Raw genomic sequence first — 25,226 nt, forward strand, 5'->3', positions numbered from 1 at the left:
GGTTCTTTGGACTTTCCCTGGTTTTCTCCCTAAGGTGTTATCAAGGTTCCACATTAATGAGGAGATCATTGTTCCGGCCTTTCACTCTCCAGGTTTGACGGTAGATGAGGCCACGTTGGATGTAGTTCCTGCTCTTCGCATTTATGTGGAGCGTACTTGTTCTTTCCGGAATTCGGACTGTTTGTTTCTTTTGTAAGGTTTCCGCAAAAAGGGTTGGCTGGCCAATAAGCAAACTTTGGCCTGTTGGATTCGATTGGCGATTTGTGAGGCCTATGTTCAGGAGGGCATTCCTGTTCCGTCCTCTGTCACTGCTCATTCTACGAGGTCTGTGGGTCCCTCGTGGGTAGCTCAGTGTGGCGCATCTGCTGTTCAGCTGTGTAAGGCAGCCAAGTGGTCTTAGGTTCAGACCTTTGTGAGATATTATGCTTTCGATACCTTCACCTCTCAGGATGCTTCCTTCAGGCGGCGGATTCTCCTTTCTGCACAGGAGTGTCCCCGCCCTTGAAGGATACTGTTTTGGGACATCACCAAGGTAATGGCCTGTGGACCATAACGACCCTGAAGTAGAAAACTGGAGATATGGTAAGAACTTAACTTGGTTATCTCTGTTTCTACGAGGTCCTTAGGGTCCACAGGGCGCCCGCCCTGATGCCCTGTGCTTCAGAAGGGTCTTGTTCTGGTCGCCAGTTTTTCTGTCTCCTTTCTGTGAGTATGAGATTCTTATGCGTGCAGGACTTTCTCCTTTCTTTTTCTCCTCCTCCGGCCTCTAGTTTTGAACGTAACTGAAGGTACCTTGGCCAGAGGGGCGGGGTATAGGAAGGGAGTCCGGTGCATCCTGGGAGGCTCTAAGAATTTAACTGCGTGGTGCCCAGATTGGTCCCCAACCACCTATACCCCAAGGTAATGGCCTGTGGACCCTAAGGACCTCGTAGAAACAGAGATAACCAAGGTAAGTTCTTACCATATCTCCTGTTATATATATATATATATATATATATATATATATTTGGACAAGTCCCACACTCACATCTGTAACGGTCACAATGTCGGGGTGCATTCCAGCCAATTCGGTCCCATACTGGGACATTAGGCAAAGTATAGATATCCAAGAGGACGCACTCACCAAGGAGACATTCAAGGTAGTTTTATTCCAGCTTCAAAGCAATGTGAAGGTAGTAGGCTCTAACAGCAGCATACAAATAGCAGCGATGTTTCGGTCCAATCAGGACCATTATCAAGCCAGCAGCATATCACAACAACCTTTAGGTATTTCAAAGACACAGCCTCAGCCCGCAGGTCTGACTTACATTACCTTGGGGATACCATATATAGCACCAGCAATCAAAACTAGCACGTGCTACACCACCGCGTACGATCCACCACTTGGAACGAACAACCGGAAGTGACGTCACTTCCTCCCGGCCGCGTCGCATCATAGTCCTCCACATAGCGTTCCACCCCGTGGATCACACAACGGGACCACAACTCAGCATCCTGGTCCTCCAGCCTGCGTGCCAACATGTGGAATGCAAAGCAGGAATGCTGGAATAAAACTACCTTGAATGTCTCCTTGGTGAGTGCGTCCTCTTGGATATCTATATATATTTATATATATATATTTTAGAGATGTGCGCCGACCCCCGTGTTTTGGTTTTGAATCTGGATCTCCCCTGCTTTTGGATCTGGATTGGTTTTGCCAAAACCTCACCTCCGTGTTTTGTTTTCGTGTTTTGGATTTGGATCTGGATTTTTTCTTAAAAAATTAAATAAACAGCTAAAATCACATAAAATTGGCCTTTTTTTTGTTCCTACAGTATTAATAACCTCAATAACATTTATTTCCACCGGTTTACAGTCAATTTTGACCACCTCACAGCTCACAATATTGATTCTTTCATCTAGTCAAAGGGCCAAAAGGTTGCATCCAGCTTGCTGGCTCAAAACTGATTGATATAATTATTAATATAGTTGAGGACTGTGCAAAGATGATGGTTGGGATACCTTTGAGGATTGAAGAATTGATAGTTGATGCAGCCCCTGGCTGTAAAATTGATAATAAACTAATTAAAAAAACAATTCATTGGCGCAGCCCCGGGCTAAATAATTAATAATAATTAAATTAAAAAAGTAAAGAACAATTCATTGGGTGCAGCCCCTGGCTGAATAATTAATAAACAAAATTAATTGGTGCAGCCCCTGGCTGTAAAATTGATAATAAATTAATTAAAAAACAATTAATTGTGTGCAGCCCCTGGCTGAATAATTAATAAAAAGAAATTAATTGGTACAGCCCCTGGCTGTTAAATTGATAATAAATTAATTAAAAACTATTCATTGGGTGCAGTCCTTGGCTGTAAAATTGATAATAAATTAATTAAAAAACAATTCATTGGGTGCAGCCCCTGGCTGAATAATTAATAAAAAAGCAATTCATTGGTACAGCCCCTGGCTGTAAAATTGATAATAAATTATTTTAAAAATAAATCATTGGTTCCTAAACCAATATAACATTAATTTAAAATGTAAGGCAGCAATGCCCCAACCAGCACTTAATGGAAAGGAAAAAGGTACAAGATGGAATAGTCCTTGGGTTATGTTGTATACAAAACAGGACATTCACAGTATAACAAACCAATCATTTAAGCGACAAGGACTGCCAATTGTGGTTGAAATTATTGGTTTGTTTGGACCCCCATAAAACAAGCTGCCAATGTGCATTGGACATGGAAATGAAAATGATCCCATACACAAACTAGCTTTACATTACAAGTTGTCATCGTCCTCGTCATCCCCATCAATGTGTACATCCTCTTCTTCACACAATATTAATTTGTCCCCGCTGGAATCCACCATAGGCGCCTCTGTAATTTTTTTATGTAATTGTTGGTAGAGGTCTTCCTCGTGGAATTTGTAATTCATTTTAATGAACATATTCTTTTCCACATTTTGAGGAAGTAACCTCCTACGCCGATCACTGACAAGGTTGCCAGCTGCACTGAAAACTCTTTCGGAGTACACACTGGAGGGTGGGCAACTTAAGTAATGCAAAGCCAGTTTGTGTATGGGACTCCAAATTGCCTTTTTTTCCTGCCAGTACTGAAAGGGACTGTCTGACATGCCTATTAGGATGTTATCTCTGAAATAGTCCTCCACCATTCTGTGAATGGAGACCGCATCACACATAGTAACGGTAGAAGACATGTCACTAGTAGGCAGTTCTCTCAGGCCCGACCAGATGTAATTTTTTGGTGAACAATCTGCATGACCAGCAGGCATTCTGTAAGGAAAATTTAGTTTTTTCCTGGCAGCTGCAGAAACTGAAGGAGGAGATTATGGCGTTTCACGTGCAGCTGCAGATGACAATTTTTTTACAAACAGCTCTTTGCATAGTTTTAGATTTCGGTCTGTTGGAAAAAAACTCACAAGGTAGGACTTAAACCTAGGATCCAGAATGGTCGCCAAAATATATTTTTCAGATTTCAATAGATTGATGACTCTTGGATCCTGGTGAAGTGAATCAAGGACTTGATCCACCAGTCTGACATACTTTGCGCAATCACTCCGTTTCAGCTCCTCCTTCAGTTTCTCCAGCTGTTTTTGCAGAAGTCTGATGAGGGGAATGACCTGGCTCAAGCTGGCAGTGTCTGAACTAACTTCACGTTTGGCAAGTTCAAAGGGTTTGAGAACCTTGCACAACACAGAAATTATTCTCCACTGCGCTTGAGTAAGGTGCATTCCCCCTCCATGGCCTATGTCATAGGCCGTTGTATAGCCCTGGATGGCATTTTGCTGTTCCTCCATCTGCTGAAGCATATAGAGGATAGAATTCCACCGAGTTACTACATCTTGCTTCAGCTGATGGCAGGGCAAGTTTAACAGTACCTGCTGGTCATGCAATCTTCGACAAGTGTTTGCCGAATGTCTAAAATGTCCGGATATTTTGTGGGCCACCGAGAGCATCTCCTGCACTCACCTGTAATTTTTTTTAAAATGTTGCACCACCAAATTAATTGTGTGAGCAAAACATGGGACATGTTGGAATTCACCCACATGTAATGCTCTCACAATATTGGTGGCATTGTCCGAAATCACAAATCCCGAGGCGAGTCCAAGTGGTGTAAGCCATTTAGCAATGATTTCCCTGAGTTTTTCTAAGAGGTTCTCAGTGGTATGCCTCTTAGTGAAACCAGTTATACAGAGTAGCCTGCCTCTGTATCAGCTGTCTTTTGGTAGATGTTGCTGCCGATGTTGCTGTTGTAGGCAATACACCTACCCAGTGGGCTGTCACAGTCATGTAATCCTTAGTTTGCCCTGTCCCACTTGTCCACATATCAGTGGTCAAGTGGACAGTGGGTACAACGGCATTTCTGAGGACATTAATACGTTTTTTTTTAATGTCCTTGTACAGACTTGGAATTGCTGTTCTAGCAAAGTGGAATCTAGAAGGGATCTGGTAGCGAGGACACAGGACCTCAATTAACTGTTGAAAACCCACTGCAGTAATGGCGGATACTGGACTCACATCTAAAACCAGCATAGCTGTTATGGCACTAGTAATTCGCTGTGCATAGTGATCCGCTGTGCAACTGGGTGATTGCTGTCATACTTGTTTGCCCTTGCAAACGATTGTTTGACAGTTAATTGTTTTTTGGAGTATACGCTACAAGTAGTTTTCCTCCTGGTCCCCTTCTGGGATGAAGATCCACTCACAGCAACAACAGCAGCAACAGGCGTAGTCATCAAGGATCCTTCTGAGGAATCACGGATAGGAGTCAATCATGCTTCGAATAACAACATTGGATGCAGCAGGACTACTCCCGATGACGAATGAGGATGTTGATGATCTTGATGTTGGAGATCGAAGGCGCTTGGATCCCACAGAGAGGGAGCAGGTAGGTGACACTTGACTTCTTACATTTTGATTTTTGGAACTTGGCGACATACACTTTGATATTTGATGAATGCGCTCCAAGTGACGTAACACGGAGGAGGTTCCTATGTGGTTTAGGTCCCTCCCTCTACTCACTTTTGCTTTGCAACGGTCACATATGGCTTGACAACTGTTGTCCGGATTGGGGTGGAAATAACCACACGTGAGAATTGAATTGTTTTGTCTTTTGGACCGCCATGACAACAATGGGCTTTGGCTTTTTCAATCCATGGGCAACAGCTGTTGCCTTACTTACACAAAGGACATCCTCGGCATCAACATCCTCATCACCAACATCTTCATTATCAACTTTCTCATCATCCTTAGCACCTTCAACTACCAAAATATTCTCCTCCTCCATGTGCAATTCCACAGAAGCATCCTCGATGACTACGTCTGCATGATGTTGACTGCCCTTCCCCACATTTACAGAGGGCACACAAATGTTGGAACTTGGAAGATCCTCCAGTACACTAGTATTTAGGTCTGGCTCACACATGGCAACCACGGACACACTTGCACTCTCCTCTGGGATTTGTGATTTTGATTTCTCAGGGCACACAGTTGGTTTTTCCGGAGCTGTCTTACTCATCTTAACAACTTTCAATTTTTTAATGGTACCACCACCACTACTACTACAAGCAGAAGGGCTATCAGAATCAGAACCAGCAGTCTTCCTAAAGAAAGGCCAAGGCCGTATCCTTTCCTTACTACTTTGTTTAGTGAATGGCATATTGCCAATTTTTTGTTTATCTAAAGGCAAATTTCCTTTCAATTTTTTTTTCTTGACTTCAGTAAATGTAGCTTTTCCATATCGATGGCGTGACTTAAGCCCTGGGGCATGGTCCTTCATAGAGGACGAGGAAGTTGACGGCCTTGCACTGCTGGTGGCAGCTACAACATGTGGTTCTTGGCCTTGCTCTCCTGTCATGTGACGGCCCTCCATATTTTCTGCAGTCTTGAAGCAGTGTCACAAGCACCAATAGTGTAGCCAATGTGCGGTTACAAAATTCACACACGTAAATAAATAAAATAAAATAAATAAAATAAATTGACAATATACATTTTTTTTTTTTTTGGTCCAGAACCCAGAACACCGATTGATGACGACTGGAGTCGGGCAGCACTAGGTTGCGTTGCTGTATCTTGTGCGGTTAAGCCTAACATGCACACACACACAGAAGATAAATTGACAATATATATATATTTTTTTTTTTTACGGTCCAGAACTTGGGCCCAGAACACCGATTGATGATGACTGGAGCCAGGCAGCACTAGGTTGCGTTGCTGTATCTTGTGCGGCTAAGCCTAACATGCACACACACAGAAGATAAATTGACAATATATTTATTTATTTATTTATTACCAGTTATTTATATAGCGCACACATTTTCCGCAGCGCTTTACAGAGAATATTTGGCCATTCACATCAGTCCCTGCCCCAGTGGAGCTTACAGTCTATATTCCTTATCACACACACACACATATACACTAGGGGTAATTTAGTTAGGAGCCAATTAACCTACCTGTATATTTTTGGAGTGTGGGAGGAAACCGGAGTACCCGGAGGAAACCCACGCAAGCACAGGGAGAATATACCACCTCCACACAGGTAGGGTCGTGGTGGGAATCGAACCAACGACCTCAGTGCTGTGAGGCAGTAACGCTAACCATTACACCGTCTGTGCTGTGCTTTTTAAAGTTACGGTCCAGAACTTGGGCCCAGATGGACGCAGCAGACAGCACAGCACCAGCCCAGATGGATCAGCACCAGCCCAGATGGACGCAGCAGATAGAACAGCACCAGCCCAGGACACAGCACCAGACAGCACAGCACCAGCCCAGATGGATCAGCTGGAGTGAAATGGCGTCCGCCGCGTGGTCCCTATATACTACATAGATCATAGAGACGAAAGCTTGCGAGCCGCAAGATTTCGTCTCTATGGTTTTGCCTCGGATAGAGATCCGGAGCCAGCGGAGAAACCGAACGCACGTTCGGTTCTCGCACCGGATCTCAAAATTTGGGTGGGTTCGGATCTCAGGGGGTCATTCAGACCCACTCGCGAGCGCAGGACGCTCGCAAGCGGGTCGATGGTGCACTACTACGCATGCGCACGACGGAGGGAGCTCCGTCGTGCGCATGCGCGAGACCCGGCTAGCGACGGGATAGCCGTCGCTCCGGGTCTCGCACCAAGGGGGCCTTCTGTCGATGTTGATTGACAGCACGCCCCCTTTGGTGGGCGTGCTGGGGGCGTGGCTGCCAGATGGAGGCGTTCCCATGGGAACGCCTACCGTCTGAAGCCGGTCCCACTGACATCAGTAGTGATGTCAGTGGGAGTGATTTTGGCTCTGATAGAGCCAAAATCACTCCAGGGCTTGCGGCAGCGAGACCCTACCACAGGGTCTCCGTCGCAAGCCCGATGGTCGCGATGGTCTTGACCATCGCGACCATCATCATGGACGCTCACCAGAGGCGTCACTAGGGTTGGTGTCACCCGGTGCTGTAACGCATGGTGACACCCCCCCTCCATCCACCAAAAAATAAAAAAATCGGGATCAAGGTGCGCAGCTCCGCAAACTCTCCCTCCTTACCAGCCCAGCAGTTACACCGCTCCTCCCCATAGACGAAACTACACATTTGGTAGGGTTGTCCCAGTTCCAGCACTATGGGCGGTATACAGTTAGCCCCGAACATCGTTCAAGCGTTAATTGATCCCAGCGATCGGCAAAACACGGGGATTTTTCGCCGATTATCCACGATTTTCGCCAATGTTTTTTTTCACCCTATCTTATTATTTTAGGCGTAATAATAGGATAGTTCTCCTGTAAACACTTAGGAGCCGCAATAAGCTCACGGACCTATTTGTTCTCGTTTTTTGGGGGGGGAAAACGGCACTTATTGTGGATTCTTTTTTGGGACACCTTAGGTCCTGAAAAAAAAACCCTGATAAGTGCCGGCGTCGGGACTAATTGGATACCCACCTATGTAGAAATTGTGTTACTGTTTCTTATCAGTTTGCCACTCTGTCTCAAGACTAGTGTGGCCAATCCTGAGATTCCTAGGCAGCCATTTCAGAGTAAAAGGCCTACTATAGCATGTATTTGCGATCACTGTAATATATATACACATACACACACAGTATCTAGGCCTTTCCCATTTTTCTTATCACATTTGGTTACCATCGTAAGTTTTGATCTCTAGTTATAAAAGTGATGATGAGAAGTTATTGCGAATATATGAGTGCACCATGTGCAAATCAATTTTGGTGTGTTTATATATTCTGGTAGCCTTTTATATGTGACAGATTATCAACCATATTCCTTGTAGTAACTTTTTACATTTATTAAGCCTTTAAGCATGTTATCTTACCTGCACATTTGAAAATTTGGGTGTAATGAGCTTTTTACCCAAGTAATTACTTTGTTTTATTCACCTCGTTGTTTTCAACTCATAGGGGCCTATTTATCAACGCTAAAATAATGGTTTTAAGGACACAGAATTACCGCAGCTGTAATCAGTGCTGCGCATGCGCCACTTTTGTGAATGTAACAGCGCATGCATAGCACTGATTACAGCTGCGGTAAGGTAGTGTAGGCAGGGAAAAGTATCTATTTCCTGAAAAGCTGTCATCGCAAAAATTACAGCTTTTCGGAATAGATAGTTATAGGGAGGAGGAATGATGAATCCCTCCAGTAATTAGGTAGAACTCCATGCGAGCGCTAAACCTAATTACCTCCATCGATATTTTTAGTAATGATGAATAGGCCCCATAACTTGTCATAGAAGGCAAATCAGATTATATAAACATACCAAAAGTAGCTTTTTCATGGTGTATGGATATATTCTTAATACCGTCTCATCATCATATATTATAGCCAATGATCAAAACATAGGGCCTGATTCAGAGAGATGGACGGAATTACACAGCTAAACACAAGCGGCAGTGCAAATCCGTCCATCTCACATGCAAATGTAGTCGCAGGCTAGGATCACCATTGCGACCAATAGTCGTGATGATTGCTCTTTTGGTCAGGCTGTGGGATCTGAAGCCTCCTGCAGCCTAGCCGGTGCCTGCTCACGCAAGAGGCCAGGAATCTGCGCCCACCAACGCAGACCCCGGCCTCATCCCTCCCGGAAAATGGAGGCGACAGTCCCCGTGTTTCCGGGAACAGTGCCCAGGCATTCCCTCTGCTCCACCTCTCCAAATGCCACAGATCAATCATACTGCCGCTTGGGGGATCTGTGAGCAGGATCACCACATGCACAGAATGGGTCCTGCACAGACCCTTCAACATCCTCTGAATGAAACCCATAGTTCTTGATTCTGAGTCAGCAGCATTGCCGATATGGATGTAATCAGCCAATGTTTTTTCATATTGCAAATGCATCTAAGATGCACAGAGAATGCACCCCGATTCTCTGTAAAGTACAGATCTGGAATCAGGGTTTGAGAATTTGAGTGTGCATTCTTGGGAGTTAAAAGAGGGGTGTAAAAAAAGACACATGCTAATATTGCATCTTATGGGAGTGAGGTAGGTGTGTTGCTGAAAGTGGGCACATACAGAGAAGCATGGCCGCTCACAAAGGAGGCCATACTCAGGAGAAAGTGCACCTGATATAGGGCTATTGCAAATTTCGATGGTGCGACCGATGTTACGCCAATAATGTGTCTAAAAGATATACTGGACGGTAATGTGACGTCTATAGATTTTGCTAGTGGGCATCTCAGTCCATGCACAATGAAATGCACGCTAGTACACAGAGCAGTGAATTTGTACCGGCATTTGCGTAAGAACGCAGGCACGCCTGCGGCAAAAGATATAGCTGTGATAGCATCTGCTTCCAACTCAGAATCAGGCCCATACTGAGGTAACCAATTTTGTTACTTGCAAGTATGGGTGTGTATATTTACATATATATATATATATATATATATATATATATATATATGTACCTTTTAAGCAAACCTTTTTCCATTTAAGTTCACTGAAACTTGCAACAAACCTATATATATTCCCACCATTTATACTTCATTGCAGATTAAATGCAATGCAGAGAGCCTCCCCCCTCCCTCACCCTCTTCTGCAGCTGCAAAAACTAATTACTTACCTTATAGCTTTAAGTAGTGCTTAAAGCTGACTGATCCTCTCTTTATCAGTGGCAGGCAGCTGTCAGTCACCACGGATCTCTCAGTCACTCTCCATCTACAGATGCAGCCTGATGGTGCTGGTCCCCCTCGGCGCTCTGGCTCTTCACAGGTTCCAATTTCACAGACAGTCACTCAGAGGCGCGTGTGCCATGACATCATCACGTCATGACGCGCATGTGACCAGACACCAGCGGAATCCCGGAATCCAGCGGAAGCAGGTAGGCGGAGCTTGGGAGCTCCCACTCGTAGGTGATAGGCACACTCATTTCTCTCGGAGGGGGGGAGCTGTGAAGCCGCAACCCCCCTTCTGGGGGGGTTGGTAGCGGGGAACATACTGGTGAATGAGGACCGGACTCAGGTGTGTGGTGGCGGTAGCGCGTGCGTGGGGTGCAGGCAGGAGTCACTGTGGACATGACTTTGTGGCTTTTGGTGTCACCCCCCCCGCACCCCCCTTGTGACGCCACTGACGCTCGCTATAGCTGTGGGTGGTCACCCACAGCTATGCGTCCAAGAGGCCGCTCCATTTTCATGTAGGAGGGCCCTGATTCAGAGCGAGCGATCTGGTCAGAGCATCCGGCTCTGAATCAGGCCCTCAGATCCAAACCCGCTCATCTCTAAAATATATATATATATATATATATATATATATATATAAATGACTTGATATACTACTTCATTTTATTTGCTTTGAAATGTAAGAGACTGAAATATCAAGTTAAATATATATATATATATATATATATATATATATATATATATCTATATAAAATCAACTTTGATCATTTTACTGGTAGGGGCCCCAACATGTTTGTTGCCCAGGGGCCCCTACAGATGTTAATCTGGTATTATGCAAAATGTCATACTAATCTTCTGTGTGTGTTTCTAGGAGACCCTGTACTTTCTTTCTTGTTTTGTATTTTTCATGTTGTTCTCCTTTATTTTTGTATTTTGCTGTATTTCCCCATCGTACAGCTCTGCTGAATTTTGTGGCATAGAATATATAATCAATAATAATAGCTCCAAATTTAATTTTGGATGGGGTAATCCCTTAATGTCACTGTTTTCTCACAAACTGAATTATAGATTAGATAAAAGATAAATGTCACACAATTAGGGGCCATTCAGGCAAACTCTTTGGGGTATATTTACTAAAGTGAGAGTTTCTTTAGAAGTGGAGATGTTGCCCATAGCCAGGGATGTATCTAGGGATCCGAGCGCCCCTGGCAATGTAATGGACTGGCGCCCCCTCACCCCATAATTTCAGGCAGTGCTCCCAGTAGTATTCCCCCTATGCATTGCCCCAGTAGCGGCAACCCTCCCCATACAGTGCCCCCAGTAGAAGTCCCCCCTATGCAGTGCCCCCAGTAGTAGTCCCCCCTATGCAGTGACCCAGTAGTAATCCCCCCTATGCATTGCCCCCAGTAGTAATCCCCCTATGCAGTGCCCCCAGTAGTAGTCCCCCCTATGCAGTGACCCCAGTAGTAATCCCCCCTATGCATTGCCCCCAGTAGTAATCCTCCTATGCATTGCCCCCAGTAGTAGTCTTCCTATGCATTGCCCCCAGTAGTAATCCCCCCTATGCTGCATTGCCCCCAGTAGCGCCCACCCCTTTACAGTGCCCCCAGTAGCGGCCACCCCCTTTACAGTGACCCCTTTAGCAGCCACCCCCTTTACAGTGCCCCAAGTAGCAGTCACCCCCTTTACAGTGCCCCAAGTAGCGGCCACCCTGCCCCCTCTGCAGTGCCAGAAAAAAAAAACACAACTTACCTGATCCCGGGTCCTGCCAACGACCACCACTGTCCGCGCCTCCCAGCCCGCTCTGCAGTATGGGAGAGACATCATGACATCTCTCCCATCACTTGCTGCGTCGGAGCCGGAAGACGGAGCTCATGATTGAGCTCCAGCCGGCTCCCTCCGTGGCCACAGCAGCCAATGAGAGTATGTCTGACTCTCATTGGCTGGCTGCTATAACAAACACACAGCCGCCGCTGGCAGCTGTGTCTTTGTTACTGTGTAGGGCAGACCGCTGTCACTGCGGTCTGCCCTACACTTGTGGGGCCCGGGTGGACTAGCAGTGGCTGCACCGCTGTTAGCTCCGGTCTGATCCACCCCTTGGATGCTTGTGGCACTGCCGGACGGTGTACCCCTTTGGCTGGCGCCCCTGGCGAGTACCATCCTGGCCAATGGGTAGATACGCCCCTGCCCATAGCAACCAATCAGATTCTTCATAATAATTTACTAGCACCTGCTAGAAGATAATAACTCAAATCTGATTGGTTGCTATGGGCAACATCTCTACTTCTAAAAACTCTCACTTTAGTAAATATATTTGCATCTTCTAATGTCTGCAAAAATAAAATTATTATAGATTCTTAATATCTGCATTAGACTATTGCAAAGTCGAAAGATAAAAGGAAATATGGCAACCACCTTAGGCCCCAAGTTCAGAAAAAGCCACTAAAAAGTAGAATATTCACAAGGTTACTATATTATATATTTATGCATTAGAAATCTCTGTGCCTATGAGGGAAATGTATTGAACCTTCTTGTCACTCATCCAGTACATATCCCCACTTACCTCGTCCGTCGGTGTCACTTCATGGTAGGGATGAGCGGGTTTGGATTTCTGAAATCCGAACCCCCCTGGGCCCCCCCGATCCGAGTCGGGAACCGAGTCCGGCTCAGGTTTTCCCGCCTGACTCGGAACTGAAATCAAAGCAAAACGTCATCATCCCGCCTTCCGGATCTCGCGGGTTTTGGATTCTATAAAAGGTCCATTTCTCACTCCGGCTGTGGACAGTGAAGAGGGAGGGTGGGAGTTAGGGCTGGCTGGGCTGTGTTGTGTTGTGCTGTGCTGCTGTTGTCCATAGGGGCTGTGTCCACTCCTCCAAAGTCCATAGGGGCTGGCTGAGCTGTGTTGTGCTGCTGTTGTCCATAGGGGCGGCCTGACTGTGTTGTGCTGCTGTCATAGGGGCTGGCTGGGCTGTGTTGTGCAGTCAGTTGTCCATAGGGGCTGTGTCCACTCCAAAGTCTATAGGGGCTGGCTGGACTGTGTTGTGCAGTGTCCCATAAAGGCTGTAGTCCTAAAGAGGTGCTGTAGTGTTGTCCAGGGGGTGATCTGTCCATCAGGGGTGCTCCCCCCCAAGTGCAAAAAAAAATGTATTTCTGTGTTTGTGAATTGTGTGCACTGTAGCTGCAAGTGCATCAACAAAGGAGCAGCGCCAAGCGTGCGCCTGTGTCATAAGTAAAGGGCCGGCTGACTCATCTCTTAAAGGGTGGTGTAACCCCCAAAGTGCACTCCAAAAAAAATAAAAAATTCTTCTTTTCTGTGTTGTGAATTGTATGCGCAGTAGCCGCACGTGCATCAACAAAGGAGCAGCGCCAAGCGTGCACCTGTGTCATAAGTCTGTTAAAGGGTGGTGTAACCCACAAAAAATAAACAATTCTTTTTTTCTGTGTTTGTGTGTGAAATGTGTGCACATTAGCCGCACGTGCATCAACAAAGGAGCAGCGCCAAGCGTGCGCCTGTGTCATAAGTAAAGGGCCGGCTGGCTCGTCTGTTAAAGGGTTGTGTAACCCCCAAAGTGCACTCCAAAAAAAAATTTAAATTCTTCTTTTCTGTGTTGTGATATACCCAGTGATATACAGGTATATGGGTCTAATTGGAGAAACTCCGCCAATCTTAATCTGCTAATTATTGAAGGGGTATATAAATGAACATGCAGCAGCACACTACACCTACCTTGATAAAGACCTATATGGTCGAAACGTGTCGGTGTGTGCTGCCTTTTGGATTCACTTTATGTTTTTTGGTGGGCCATCTGTTATCCTGGCTGAGCAGGTACGCATGGTATGACTCATCCGGAGAGTTGATTCCATAAATATTAACATCTGTACATCTTTTGTCTGGACTCAGTAACCTGCTTTTTGGGCTATTAAAAGTTTTGGGATTTTTAACTATTTTTCCGGGTGGACATCTATTCTTCCTCAAATTAAGTACAGAGGATATGCGGGCTCCCTTTAAAGATACCTAGATAAGAGGACAACACTTGAAATTTACGTGAGTACGGTACGCATGGAAATTAAAGATACCTAGATACACCTTTACTTCTTCACTGTAAAGTGAGTGGGGTACGTCCCCTATTATCTATTGATGTCGTTGGTGGGAGATTTGAAGAGAGAGTTTTCATAGTATATATTTATATACATACAGACTGTTCGCCAATTTGGAGAATTTTTTCATGAACTTATAGTGGGGGTTATGTAAATTGATCTCCACCATTCTATTGCATATACAGATATACCCATTGTGCTTTTTTTGTGTGTTTGTTTTCTCCTTTATGTTTACCACTATGGAGGGAATTTGACACATTTTCAGAGGGAACCAGGACCTAAAGATCCTATGTCTTTCCAGAGGACCTAAGTGGTACATATAACTTTTGTCATTATTCCATGTCCATTTGTCCATCTTGATAGATTGTGCAGTGCTCCCCTCCGGGTTCCATTTTTGTATCATAATAATATGAGATATGGTAAGAACTTACCCTTGTTATCTCTATTTCTACGAAGTCCATAGGGTTCCACAGGATACCTTGGGGTATAGGTGTGACGTCAGTCGCAGGGCACCAAAGAGTTAAGCTTTCAGCCTCCCAGGATGCACTAGGTCCCCCTCCTATACCCCGCCCCCGGGCCAAGGCACCTCAGTTAGTTACCAAGCCATAGGCCGGAGGAGGAGAAGGAAGAGAGAGAACAAAGATCTGGACACATACAAGAATCACATTCTCACCAGAGGGAGACGGAAAACCGGTGACCAGAGCAAAGCCCATCTGCAGCACAGGTGCGACAGGGCGGGAGTCCTGTGGAACCCTATGGACTTCGTAGAAATAGAGATAACAAGGGTAAGTTCTTACCATATCTCATATTTTCTACTTCAGGGTCCATAGGGTATCCACAGGATACCTTGGGGATGTCCCAAAGCAGTATCCTTTAAGGGTGGGGACGCTCCTGTGCAGAAAGGAGAATCCGCCGTCCGAAGGAAGCATCCTGAGAGGCGAAGGTGTCAAACCTGTAATACCTCACGAAGGTATGGACAGAAGACCACGTAGCAGCCTTGCAGATCTGAACTGCCGAGGCACCACGTCGAGCTGCCCACGAAGGACCCACAGACCTAGTGGAATGAGCCTTCAGAGAAGGAGGGACCGGTAGGCCTTCATGAAGATAAGCTTCAGAAATAGCCATACGGATCCAGGCTGCCAAAGTTTGCTTTGAAGCAGGCCAACCCTTTTTACGGAAGCCAAAGAGGACAAACAAAGCGTCCGACTTCCTAAACGAAGAAGTGCGGTCAACATAAGTCCTTAAGGCCCGCACAACATCCAAAGAGGCCTCACCCACGGAAAGACCCGGTGAGTTAAAGGCCGGAACAACTATTTCCTCGTTAATATGAAACTGGGAAACAACTTTGGGAAGAAACTCGGGCCGAGTGCGGAGCACTGCCCTGTTCCCATAAAAAACCAAGAAAGGGGGTCTACAAGAAAGAGCCCCTAACTCAGAAACACGTCTGGCCGAAGCAATGGCCAGAAGGAAAACAGTCTTAGCTGTTAGCCATTTAAGATCCACTGAGCCCAGTGGTTCAAACGGCGGTCCTTGGAGAGCCCTCAGGACCACAGCCAAATCCCAAGGCGCCACAGGTGGAACAAAGGGCGGCTGAATGCGGAGAACACCCTGCATAAAGGTGCGCACATCCGGGATTGTAGCAATCCTACGGTGAAACCAGACAGATAGGGCCGAAACCTGTACCTTCAAAGAAGCAAGGCGAAGCCCATGATCTAGTCCCGCTTGCAGGAAGGCGAGAATCCGAGACAGACGAAACTCCCGCGGTGCATAACCTCTCGGTCGACACCACTGGAAGAACGTATGCCACACGCGATGGTATATCCTCGCGGAAGACGGTTTCCGACCTCGCAACATGGTACGCACCACAGAGCTGGAAAACCCCCGGGACCTCAGCATGGCCGTCTCAACAGCCACGCCGTCAAAGACAGCCGAGTCAGGTCCGGGTGAAGGCAAGGACCCTGAGACAGAAGGTCCGGTCGTAGCGGCAACCGCAGAGGAATGTCCACGGACAGACCCTGAAGGTCTGAGAACCAGTGCCGTCTGGGCCACGCGGGAGCTATCAACAGGAGCGTCCCTCCTTCCTGTTTGAATTTCCGGATTACCCGTGGAAGAAGGGAGACCGGAGGGAACAGGTATGCGAACCGGAACGTCCACCGGACGGACAGAGCATCCACCAGAGACGCCCCTTCGTCTCTTGTGCGAGACCCGTACACCGGCAACTTGTTGTTGTGCCGGGACGCCATGAGGTCGATTTCTGGAAGACCCCACCTGTCTACCAGTAGTTGAAAAACGTCCGGGTGCAGGGACCATTCCCCCGGATGAACGTCCTGGCGACTTAGAAAGTCCGCCTCCCAATTGAGCACTCCCGGGATGAAGACCGCTGATATGGCCGGAAGATTGCGCTCCGCCCAAACCAGGATCCGAGAGACCTCTATGAGAGCCGCCCGACTGCGAGTTCCTCCTTGCCTGTTTATGTAGGCCACGGTGGTAGCGTTGTCCGACTGGACCTGCACCGGGCGACCCTGGAGAAACCGCTGTGCCTGCTGGAGAGCATTGAAGACCGCACGGAGTTCCAAGACATTTATTGGAAGCTCCGCTTCTGTCGGCGTCCACCTGCCCTGGAACAAGTGTGGACCTGAAACTGCTCCCCAGCCCCGAAGACTGGCGTCCGTTGTCAACAGGACCCAATTTGGAACCCAGAACGGACGTCCCTTGTTGAGGTGGGTCGTCTGTAACCACCACGTAAGGGACAGGCGAACCTCCTGGGTGAGCACAATCGTCTGGGACTTCAGAGACTGAGTCAGCCCGTTCCACTTGGACAGGATCAGGTGCTGCAGAGGTCTGGAGTGAAACTGGGCGTATTCCACCATGTCGAACACCGACACCATGGAGCCCAGTAACCTCATCGCCGAGTGTAAGGACACCCGGCGGCTGTGCAGACAACTGCGCACCCTTGACTGTAAAGCAGAGATCTTGTCCTCCGTCACGAAGATCCTTTGCTGTCCCGAGTCCAATAAGGCTCCAAGATGCAGAATCCTCCGAGACAGGATTAGAGTGGACTTCTGCCAGTTGATTAGCCAGCCGTGCCGTTGCAGCAGTGCAATGGTCAGGTCCAAGTGGCGTAACAGGAGCTCTGGAGATCCTGCCACCAATAACAGGTCGTCCAAATACGGCAACATGCGGACTCCCTGCAGCCGCAGAGAAGCCGCCATGACCGCCATCACCTTGGTGAAAACACGTGGTGCTGTTGCCAGGCCAAAAGGTAACGCCCGAAACTGGAAGTGGTCGCTGCTGATTGCGAACCTGAGGAACTGTTGATGGCGCCAAAGAATAGAGACATGCAGGTAAGCGTCCTGTATGTCCAATGACACCAAGTAGTCCCCAGGTTCCAGCGCCAGAATGATGGACCGTAGGGTCTCCATCCGAAACTTCGGGACCCGCAAAGACTTGTTGAGTGCTTTGAGGTTGAGAATCGGACGATATGACCCATTGGGTTTCTGTACCAAAAATAGATTTGAATAGAAACCCTGGCCCCTCTGGGAGAATGGAACCGCCACTATAACTCCAGCCTGGAGCATAGTGTGCAATACCTTCCGCAGCTCCGTAGCCTTGTTCCGGTCTGATGGGAGACCCGTGGTGAAGAAGCGAGCCGGGGGTCTGTGCCGGAAGGAGAGGGCGTATCCGTGAGAAACCACCTCCAGAACCCAAGTGTCTGTCGTAGTGGTCGACCAACACTGGGCGAACTGTAGCAGGCGGCCTCCCACCCTGGGATCCCCCAAAGGGAGGCCCGGACCGTCAGGCCGCAGGCTTGTCATCTGGCTTGGGGGCCGGACGTCTGGTACTCCATGCCTGCTTCCGGGGCTTGACCGATTTCTTAGGGCCAGCCTGTCGAGGAAACGACTGTGGTTTGGGCCTGCCCTGGGCCCTAGATGACCGAAAGGACGATGGTCCCGAACCAGAAGGAGCAGCGGCCGACGGGAGACAGGCAGATTTGGCTGCCGCCAGCGTGGCCACAATCTTATCCAGATCCGGACCGAAGAGAACTTCTCCGGTAAACGGCAACGCTTCCAGACCTTTCTTGGAATCTGCGTCCGCCTTCCAGGATCGCAGCCACAAGGTGCGACGAGCAGCTACCGCTGCTGAAGAAATTCTAGACACCAGAGTACTAATGTCTAGAGCCGCCTCGTTGATGTAGGTGGCCGAATCACGGAGATTGCCAATCAACTCCGCCTGATCAGCCGGACAGTCGGATTCAAAAGAAGCCTCTAATGAATCCGCCCAGCGCTCCATCGCTCTGGCAACCCAGCAAATGGCCATAGCCGGCCGTGCTGCCCCCCCTGCAAGGGAATAAGCGGACTTCAGGCAGATTTCTACCTTGCGGTCCGTAGCATCCTTAAGGGAGGACATGGATGGCATCGGCAATGTGGCACTACGGACAAGACGGGTCACGTGAGAATCCACCCGTGGAGGGGATTCCCACTTCGCAAAATAATTATCCGCGAACGGATAAGCCACCGCCAGGCGTCTCTGCGGCTGGTATCTTTTGCCAGGTTGTTTCCACGCCTCCTCTAAATGGTCCACCAACTGACCCGAAAGAGGAAAGACTGTGGCATCGCCCTTCACATCTTTGAAAAAGGCATACTTAGATTTAGCCGCTGGGGGAACTTCGTCCTCAATCACCAAGGCTGTGCGGACCGCCCGAATAAGTCCAGGAATATATACTTTGGACTTAGCATCAGCGTCCTTAGTATGGAGAGGTTCCTGATCGTAAGGATCTAGAATCTCCCCATCATCAGACGTCCCTTCGTCATCCTCATAAGGAGCGGACAGAGACGCCACCGGCCTTTTATGAGACCGCATCACAGACTCCCCTTGCAACACATCCGACAAGTGCTGTACAGAACTCGTCAGGGAGTTAACCCACGCTGGCTCCTGAGAACCCGGGAGCGGGGAAATAGGGAGATTGTGGGGTACCACCAATTGTCGTGGGAACCCCTGCATGGGTGACGACACCACAGACTGCTGGGACAAACCCATCGGAGTAAACGCGGGCTGCGGAGCTAACTGGCCCACTAAAGCTGTTAACGCCTGAGCGAAACAAGCCCAGGGCGGCTCCTGTACCGGTGCTGTAACCGTAATAGGCCGCGCCATGGACAAACACTGCCGGCAAAGGCCCTCCGCGCTACCCTCCCCCTCCGCTAACGGTACTTTGCACGTGGTACACTGTAGCCGGAGGGGAAAATCACTTTCAGACATGATGGCACCACGTATGTGACCTCTCTCACCAATTAAGTCTTAAATAGGCGAGAGACCACCCTGCAGCACCGCACCGCAAGGGCTTTAGCAGAAAGAACAGGGACAGTAATAAAGCTGACAGTTTAGATGAAGAAAAGATTACAGGCAGCAGCGCTAGCACAGTCACATACAATGCAAAGAAATAACAATTCCTGCACTAACAGCGCTGATCACTCAACTACACAGACACAGGGCCTGGTAGGACACAGCGCTGCATACACAGACCTGACCACAGCGGAGGAGAGGTATGCGGGGGGACCCAGACCACGATGCTTCCGTCCAGCGCTTCCAGCAGCGTTCACCATGCGTTCTGGAGAAGATGGCCGCCGAGGAGCAGAGAGGAGGCTGGCCTGGGGGAGGAGCGCTGCCACAGGACCAGTCGGCAGCATGCAGAGAGGGCTGTGTGCAGCGGGGGAGGCGCCGGCTGTGAGACAGGGAAGGCGCGCTCCCCTGGCATGCATTTAACCCCTGGGATGCCGCAGCACTACCGCTCTGCTGCGGTCCGCTGTCCCAGGGGGTAGTGGAAGCGCAGGTTGGTCGCCTGGCTCCACGCTGCAGCCAGTCCCCAGGGAGCCCCCTGCCTGGGGACTTAGGACCATGTGATCAGCGGGGACCCACCGCGGGACCCCGCTGCTTACCTCTGTCCCCCTTGAATCCGGCCATGGTCCGGAGCATCTGGGGTCACCGCTAGCTGTGACCCCAGACGCCCACCAGCATCCCCAGATCAGTACCGGCGTTCTGGTACCGGCGGGGTGTAGGGAAGACAGCATGGACGTCAGGACTGACTGTCCATGCTGTACATCCAGTTGTGCAGTCACAGCTGCATGAAGAATAAGCTTCAGGGGCTCTTCTAGCCCCCACTCCAACAGGTGCACCCGACTCCGGCCGGGCACCAAACTAAACTGAGGTGCCTTGGCCCGGGGGCGGGGTATAGGAGGAGGACCTAGTGCATCCTGGGAGGCTGAAAGCTTAACTCTTTGGTGCCCTGCGACTGACGTCACACCTATACCCCAAGGTATCCTGTGGATACCCTATGGACCCTGAAGTAGAAATTTGTGTTTTTGGGTGTTGGGTGACACCCAGGGATCTGTTGAAGGGTGCTGTTGTTAGAGGTTTGCGCAGTGGAGGCATCTAGATCCATTGTATTGAGATCTGTTTACAAACAGTCCAGCTGTTTTGCTTCATGGATGGGGCCATTTTGGATTGCATCACATGATCCATTCTGACATACCAGGCTCCAGCAACTCCAGTCACATGATTCAGCCAGCCTATCAGTGCACCAGGCACCTAACTTAAATCAGGAACTGCTGGGAATTCTCTCCTGGCTCGGATTGAGTCTGCAGTATTTCCAGTCAGCTTTGCAAAGTGCCCCAGTCCCTGTCTGCAGTATATCCAGCCTGCATTGCAAAGTGCCTCAAATTCTGTCTGCAGCATATCCAGTCAGCAATACTCAGTGCCTCTGATTGTGCCTACAGCATCTGCGAATCAACGTCCTCAGAGTGCCATCGACTCTGCCTGCAGTATCTACCAGCATCACCAAGGTGCCTCTAATTCTGGGCACAGCTCCTTCTACTCAGCATCGGCCAAATACAGAGGTGCTTGAAAGTTTGTGAACCCTTCAGAATTTTCTATATTTCTGCTGAAATTTGGCCTAAAATTACCTCTAATTTTCACACAAGCCCTAAAAGTTGATAAAGATAACCAACTCAAACAAATGAGACAAAACATTAAGACATGCTCATTTTTTTTTTAGGAATATGATGCAATATCATATATCTGTAAGTATGTGAACCTTTGCTTTCAGTATCTGGTATGACCCCCTTGTGCAGCAATAACTGCTTGTAAACGTTTCCGTTTATTGTCGATTATTCGAAACCGCTTCAACTCTGTTATGTTGGTGGGTTTCCTCGCATGAACTGCTCGCTTCATGTCCTTCCACAACATTTCAATTGGATTAATGTCAGGACTTTTACTTGGCTATACCAAAACTGTAATTGTATTCTTCTTTAACCATTCATTGGTCGAATGACTTGTGTGCTTTGGTTCGTTGTCTTGCTGCATGGCCCACATTCTCTTGAGATGCAGCTCATGGACAGATGTCCTGACATTTTCCTTTACAATATAGAAAATTCTGAAGGGTTCACAAACTTTCAAGCGCCATTGTTAGGGGTGTGCACCGGCCACTTTTCGTGTTTTGGTTTTGGATCTGGATCTTTCTTCGTGTTTTGGATCTGGATTGGTTTTGCCAAAACAACCCTTCGGTGTTTTGGGTTCTAGGTTTTCTGTTTTGGATCTGTATTTTTTTGAAAAAAAAAGCATAAAAACAGCTAAAATCACAGAATGTGTTGGTTTTTCTGCTCCTATGCTATTATTAACCTCAATAACCTTAATTTCCACTCATTTCCAGTCTATTCTGAACACCTCACACCTCACAATAGTGTTTTTATATCCAAAAGGTTGCACCGAGGTAGCTGGATGACTATGCTAAGAGATACGAGTGGGGGGCACAAACACGTGGCCCATCTAGGAGTGACACTGCAGTGGCAGACAAGATGGCAGTTTGAAAAACTAGGCCCCAAACAGTACATAATGCAAAGAAAAAAAAGAGGTGCAAGATGGAATTGTCCTTGGGCCCTCCCACCCACCCTTATGTTGTATAAACAGGACATGCACACTTTAACAAACCAATCATTTCAGCGCCAGGGTCTGCCACACTACTGTGGCTGAAATGATTGGTTCGTTTGGGCCCCCACAAAACAAGCTGGCAATTAATCTGTCCCTGCACAAACTGGCTCTATGGAGGCAAGATGTCGTCCTCATCCTCCTCATCCACCGATCCCTCACCCTCTTCAGTGTTATGTACATCCTCATCCTCACAGAGTATTAACTCGTCCCCGCTGGAATCCACCACCACAGGTCCCTCTGTACGTTCTGGAGGCTGGTCTCCCTGGAAGAGTTGATCATTCATTTTTATGAACATCATCTTCTCCACATTTTGTGGAAGCAACCTCCTACACCTTTCGCTGACAAGGTTCCCGGCTGCACTAAACACTCTTTCGGAGTACACACTGGAGGGGGGGCAACTCAGGTAAAATAGAGCCAGTTTGTACAGGGGCCTCCAAATTGCCTCTTTTTCCTGCCAGTACAGGTACGGACTGTCTGACATGCCTACTTGGATGCTGTCACCGATGTAATCCTCCACCATTCTGTCAATGGTGACAGTATCATATGCAGTGACAGTAGACATGTCAGAAATTGTTGCCAGGTCCTTCAGTCCAGACCAGATGTCCAAACTTGGTCCTGCCTGCCCTGCATCACCGCCAGTGGGTTGCTTAGGATACCTACGTATTTTCCTGGCAGCCCCAATTGCGGGAGAAAATGAAGAAGGAGCTGTTGACGTGTCACGTTCCGCTTCAGCTGACAGTGTTTTCACCAACAGGTCTTTGTACCTCTGCAGGCTTGTATCGGCCGGAAAGAGAGACACCACATAGGCTTTAAACCTACGATCGAGCATGGTGGCCAAAATGTAGTGGTCTGATTTCAACAGATTGACCACCCTGGAATCCTGGCAAAGTGAATGAAGGGCTTCATCCACAAGTCCCACATGCCAAGCGGAATCACTCTGTCTTAGCTCCTCCTTCACTTTCTCCAGCTGCTTCTGCAAAAGCCTGATGAGGGGAATGACCTGACTCAAGCTGGCAGTGTCTGAACTGACTTCACGTGTGGCAAGTTCAAAGGGCTGGAGAACCTTGCACAACACGGAAATCATTCTCCACTGCGCTTGAGTCAGGTGCATACCCCCTCCTTTGCCTATGTCATAGGTGGATGTATAGGCTTGAATGGCCTTTTGCTGCTCCTCCATCCTCTGAAGCATATAGAGGGTTGAGTTCCACCGCGTCACAACCTCTTGCTTCAGGTGATGGCGGGGCAGGTTCAAGAGTGTTTGCTGGCGCTCCAGTCTTCGGCACGCAGTCGCTGAATGGCGAAAGTGGCCAGAAATTTTTCGGGCCACCCAAAGTGTCTCCTGCATGCCCCTGCCTCTTTTCAGAAAATTCTGCACCACCAAGTTTATTGTGTGAGCAAAACATGGGACGTACTGGAATTTGCCCAGATGTAATGCCCGCACAATATTGGTGGTGTTGTCAGATATCACAAATCCCCAGGAGAGTCTAAGTGGGGTAAGCCACTGGGCGATGATTTCCCTCAGTTTCTCTAAGAGGTTGTCGGCGGTGTGCCTCTTACTGAAACCGGTGATACACAGCGTAGCCTGCCTTGGAACGAGCTGGCATTTCTGAGACTCTGCTACTAGTGACGCTGCTGTTGTTGATACGTAAGGTGATACATCTACCCAGTGGGCTGTCACAGTCATATAGTCCTTAGTCTGCCCTGTTCCACTTGTCCACATGTCCGTGGTTAAGTGGACATTATGTACAACCGCATTTTTCAGGACACTGATGACACTTTTTCTGACGTTTCTGTACAGTCTCGGTATCGCCTGCCTAGTGAAGTGGAATCTAGACGGGATTTGGAACCGGGGACACACTACCTCCATCAATTGTCTAAATCCCACTGCACTAATGGCAGATACCGGACGCACGTCTAACACCAACATAGCAGTCAAGGCCTCAGTTACTTCATCCTCCTCGCTAAGGACTGTTAGAGGGTCAATTGTTTAGTAAAAGTAGTGGTGTTCCTACTTCCTCTCTGGGATGATGAACGACTCCCAGCAGCAGCAACAGCAGCAGGAGGCGTAGCAATGCAGGATCCTCCGGAGGAATCCCGGATAGGAGAGTCAGTCATGCCAGTGACATGGCCTGCAGGACTACTTCCGATCCTGACTAAGGAGGAAATTGACGAGGAGGAGTTGACGGTGTGGTTTGCAGGCGCTTGGATACAACAGGACAACGGGATTTAGGTGTCCCTGGACTGCTTACGGTCTTAGCCAAAGTTTCTGAACTTGACAGTAACTTTTTATGAACGCGCTGCAGGTGCCGTATAAGGGAGGATGTTCCTAGGTGGTTAACGTCCCTACCCCTACTTATTTCACCTTTACATATGGTACATATGGCAAGACAGTTGTTTTCCGGATTTGGATAGAAATATTGCCAGACCAAAGAGGTGGAATGTTTGGTCTTCTGCTCAGGCATGACCGTGATGGGCTTTTTCATCCCACGGACAACAACTGTCTCCCCCGGAGCCTGATTTAAACAAACCACATCACCATCAGAATCCTCCTCGCCAACTTCCTCCTCAGCGCCAGCTACACCAGTATCCTCATCCTGTTGTACTTCAACAGTGACATCTTCAATATGCATATCAGCAAGTGGACTGTGGGTGCTCCTTTCAGCACTTGCAGGGGGCGTGCAAATGGTGGAAAGAGCCACCTCTTCCCGTCCAGTGCTGGGAAGGTCAGGCATCGCAACCGCCACCACACATGGACTCTCCTTGGGGATTTGTGATATCTTCTTAGAATGCACAGTTCTTCGCTGTGCTTTTGCCAGCTTAACTCATTTGATTTTTTTAGTGGGAGGAGGGCTTCCATCGTCATGTGAAGCTGAACCACTAGTCATGAACAAAGGGAAAGACTTAGCCGTTCCTTGCCACTCCGTGTCGTAAATGGCATATTGGCAAGTTTACGTTTCTCTTCAGATGATTTAAATATTTTTTTCAAGGTCATTTTCCTGAACTTTGTCATTTGGGATTGTATGTGCCCTCTATTATGACATTGGGCATCGGCC

The sequence above is a fragment of the Taudactylus pleione genome, unplaced genomic scaffold, assembly GCF_031769625.1.
Source record: "Taudactylus pleione unplaced genomic scaffold, aTauple2 ptg000040l, whole genome shotgun sequence".
Lineage (NCBI taxonomy): Eukaryota > Metazoa > Chordata > Amphibia > Anura > Myobatrachidae > Taudactylus > Taudactylus pleione.